This window comes from Nannospalax galili, unplaced genomic scaffold (assembly GCF_000622305.1).
Source record: "Nannospalax galili isolate Female #2095 unplaced genomic scaffold, S.galili_v1.0 scaffold445, whole genome shotgun sequence".
Lineage (NCBI taxonomy): Eukaryota > Metazoa > Chordata > Mammalia > Rodentia > Spalacidae > Nannospalax > Nannospalax galili.
Window position 1 is genome coordinate 2,270,245 of NW_008354184.1, and position 4,547 is coordinate 2,274,791.

Sequence of the window (4,547 nt, forward strand, 5' to 3'; positions counted from 1 at the left end):
TGCTCTGAGAAGAGGTTCTGGACCCATTAACTTCAGGGGCCCTGAGAATCCTTTAGATTGATTTGGGATGTGAGGCCTCATCATGGGCCCCGTCTGAAGCTAATGAGGGATGCTCTTGGTCCAGAACGAGAACAAACTTGAGTATTGCTGTCCCCGGCTGCCCCTGCATCCCCATCCCCCATCCCCATCACCCTCTCGAACCTGGGTGCTTAAGGGTTTTGATCACTGTTGTCTAATGGGTAGGAACAACCTACAATCTGTTTGGGGGGAAGAAGGACCCAGACTCTCTGCTTCCAGCTTGCTTTTGGAGAGGGGAATAGCTTCACCCTTCTCCTCCTGACCAGCATGGACGCTCTTTCTGGAGCCCTGTGTTTAGCCCCTGGAGGCAGCTGGGGATCTAGGAGGCAATTGATTGTGCTCATTTCTCCAGCTATGTGGCCCTGGAAAGTCATTCTACCTCTTAGACCCTCAGTTTCCTCATCCATTCAATGGGCATAATGATACTGAAGCAATGTGCAGAAGGCATGGTAGACAGGAGACCAGAGACTCCTGGGCTTTTTCTTTCTGATCTTTGCGGTTCTAAGAACGAGTGGGTGGAGCTTGTTGAGCTAGAGCTCAGGACTGTGCACAGTAGGTCATCAGCAAAGCTTATGGACTACTGGGACTGGAGACAGCTCAGAGCACTTGCTTGGCATATGTGAAACCTTGTGTACAATCTCCAGCATCATTTTTTTTTAATTAAGCTTATGGAGCTTATGGAATACTGCTGTGGAATCTATTGACCAGTCTGTAAAGGTGGCTGGAGAGGTGAGGAGAGCTTCACAAAGGATGGGTGGAAAGAGGGGCTGTTTCTTGTGCACTAAAGTTTTGTGGAAGAAGAGGCAGGAGGTCCTCAGAGGGTAAGTACTGAGTACCAGTTACTCCCTCGTTGCTATTACAAAATACCAGACAAAAGCACCTAAGGAGATATAGTCTGCCATGGGGGCGGGTCTGTGTTGGGCGGGAGGCAGCTGCTCACACTGCAGTCAGGAAGCAGCTGAACGCTGCTGCTCTGCTGGCTTCCTCCTTCTTTCCTTTTATTCATTCCGGGACCCCGGTCCATGGACAGTATCAACCCAGTTGGGGTGGGTCGTCCCTCTTCAGCTCAACCTCTCTGCGTACTCTAACACACAGCCATTAAGTGTGTCTCCTAGGCAAAGGTTAACCATCACATCCCGGTGGGGCAGGTCTGATGGGTCATCTTGATTGTCCACCTGACTGGACCTGGAATCCACTAAGAGACAAGCCCATAGGCAGACCTGTGAGGGAATTTCCAGGAAAGATTACCTGAGGGAGAAGACCCTCCCTCAGTGGGTGGCAGCATCTGGGAGCTGAGATGTGAGGGGACTGAGGAGACCTCTCCGCTCTTCCTGTCCAGCTCTGTCCATCCTGTTGTTACTGCCTCTCCTGCCACAGTCCTTTGCAGACACTGGAACCTGGCTTGCTTGGCCTTTGGACATGGACCAGTGTCTCTCCAGGAATCCTGCAGGCGTCAGCACCAGATTGGGACTGCCGAGACATCCAGCCTTGAGGACAGAGTAGCCACTGTGTTCTCAGTCCCTCCAGCATGCAGACAGCCATGTAGCACTGCCCTGCCTTTATCTCCTAAGCCAATCTAACACATCCTTTGGTAATATGTATCCATTCTATTGCTTCTGGTCCTCCAGGGGATCCTGACCTGTGTGGCCCAGGGCAGATCCAAGGATAGTTGTGAACAGCAGGAGGGAGTGTCCAGGAACAGATCTCAATATGGAAAAGAGCATCTGCTGGACCTGTGCTCAGGAGGACAGAAATAACTCAAAGGAATTCAAGTCTTCCTTATCAAAAGGATGATCACAGCAATATAACCATTGTAATGCTAACATTTAATCACCCCCACATTTCAAAACTTTTTGTTTACACAAAAGCCCTCTCTATTCCTGGAACTGTGACACAGCCACAGGTACCCAGCCCCTTCCCCTTTCTTTCATTTCCTTTGCTCTGATTCTTTAAAAAAAAAAAAAAATTGAAAATTAAAACTTGCCAACTCCAAAATCTGTGAGGTTGGACCCCAGCCAAGGGGGAAAAGACATAATACTTTTTTGTTTTTTTAAATCTTTTTGAGACCGGATCTCCTTGTAGTCCCAGCAGGTCTGTAACTCACCATGTAGACCAGGCTGACCTTGAAATCACAAGAGATCCGCCTGCCTCTGCCTCCCTAGTGCTGGATTAAAGGCGTGCGCCACCACACCTGGCTGACATAATACTCTTGTGTTAGGATAAATATTTATCAAATTTCCTCTAGGTGTGCTTGCCTGCTACCCAAATGAGCCAACACACCCCTTTAAAACTTTTTGTGTTTTGTTTTTTTGCCGTCCAGCCTGGTCTACATAGCAAGTTCCAGGTCAGCTGGGGCTACAGGGAGACCCTGTCTCAAAAAAAAGACCAAAAAAAAGTTTTTTTAATTACCTTAAAATAAATAAATAAATAAACAAATAAATAAATAGAAGTACAGGGCTGGTGTTTGCTTCAGCATCAAATAGAGTAAAATTGGAAGGATACAGAGAAGATTAGCATGTCCCCCCTGCAGGTATGTAAGTGCGCTTTTATATGCAATACCCGAATAGTCCAGAAGAGGAAGTGAAATCCCCTGAAACTGGAGTTATGGATGCTTGTTAGTCTCCTTATGTGCTGAACCTGGGTTCTCTAAAAGAGCAGCCAGTGCTCTTAAGCACTGAGCTATCTCTCCAGCTCCAGTAACACACCCCTTTGCGTAAGTAAAAGAAAGTTTACTTTGGCTTACAGTTCCAGATGGTTAGAGCCCGTAATGGCAGGTGGCGTGGCAGCAGGTGGCTACATCAGGAACCTGAGGGATTGCATTCCTTTCTATACGCAAGATCAGAGAGCAAATTGGAAGTGGGTGAGGCTATATGGTCTCAAAGCCCGCTCCCCAGGGACAAACTTCTTCCAGCAAGGCTCCCCAACCCAAAGGTTCCTTACCCTCCACAAACAGCACCACTGACAGGGGACCAAGCATTTCAGTCCTGAGCCTTGGGGACATTTCTCATTAAACCAGCACAAGTGTCGTACTGTCTCCACTGCCCCCAGATGTCCACCTGCTCCCCCAGCTGTGATGGGAGATTAAGGAACAGAAGACGCCATTGTCTCAGGAAGGTTGAGTGTCCTGGGCCAGAGAAGAGGAGCCAAGCTCAGGGCCACTGTTCCCGAGGAGGGGCACTGTCAGTCTAGGGCCTCAGCTAGAGCAGCTCGCCCCAATCCTGCCTCCCTCCTGCCTCTCCTCTCCCTTCCTTCTTCCTTCCTGTTTGTCTTTGTGTGGCTATGTGTGCAGGTGTGTGTGGGTGCATATGTGGCGTGGGGTCTGTGCACATATGTGCAGGTGTGTGTGGGTGCACATGTGGCATGGGGCCTGTGCACGAGTGTGGAGGACAAAGGTCAACATCACGCGCCATCTCTCTTTTTTTGTTTTGATTTTTTTTTCCTTTGGTATAAATATAATTTTATTATTTATTAAAGACAAAAACAAATTTGCACAATAATGAGATAGATATGCTTGATTATTTTTACATAAAGTATTAAATCTTGGCTCAATTACTTTTGCATGTACATGTATGTATGTATACATGCATGTGGAGACCAGAGATTGATGTCAGGTGCCTTCCTCAATCACTCTCCACAGTGACACAGGGTCCCCTGCTGAACCTGGAACTTACAATTTGGCTAGTCCAGCAATCAGCTTGCCCAGGGGATCCATTTTCTCTGACATCCGACTATAGGGTTACAGACAGGCTGTCATGCTCACCCAGCTTTTATGTGGGTGCTGGGATTCTGAACTCCAGTGCTCATACTTGAGTGACAATTGCTTTATCCTTTGAATTTTCTCCTTGGCCCTTTGGCTACATATTTTATACTACAGGATTTAGACCATCTTCAATTTTTTTTTTTAATGAGTCAAGGACTCACGTAGCCTAGGCTGGCCTCAAATTTGCCATGTAATCTTGAGCTTCTGATCCTCCTGCCTCTACCTCCCAACTGCTGGGATTATAGAAATGCACTACTGTGCCCTGTTTTTGTGGTGGAGGGGATCAAACTCAGGACTTAGTACATGATAGGCAAGCACTTGATCAACTAAGCCACATCCCCAGCCTGCATCTTTAATGTTTTTCAGTTGATTGAAATTTTGATTTTGTAGGCATGTTGCTAAGAATGAAGCTTCATATAAATACATAGTACAAAATAGCAGAACTATGTTTACAGCCATTTCAGAAATTGTTGGAAATTCTATCCTAATCCCGTCAAAATTCATTTAATGATTTTTTTATCATTATTTTTTAGATTTTTAATTACTACATGATTAGAAGAAGCATTTTATTACAGCTTTAACATATTCAGTAACACACTCCAGAGCAAGAGTACATCTCTTTCACAAATGGCTGTAAGTTTCTAGGTTCACAGTTGAGTTATTACAGTTATACAATATTGAACTCAGTATAAGCCCTGTAAGACATAAA

The 4,547-nt window shown here is 46.2% G+C and overlaps 1 non-coding gene across 1 annotated transcript; it reads left to right on the forward strand.

The window, feature by feature from the left end:
• The first annotated feature begins 2,542 nt into the window (after nt 1–2,542).
• Nucleotides 2,543–2,645, forward strand: LOC115067403. The gene has a single exon (XR_003846818.1). It is a non-coding gene; the product is annotated as a U6 spliceosomal RNA (small nuclear RNA).
• Nucleotides 2,646–4,547: the final 1,902 nt, after the last annotated feature.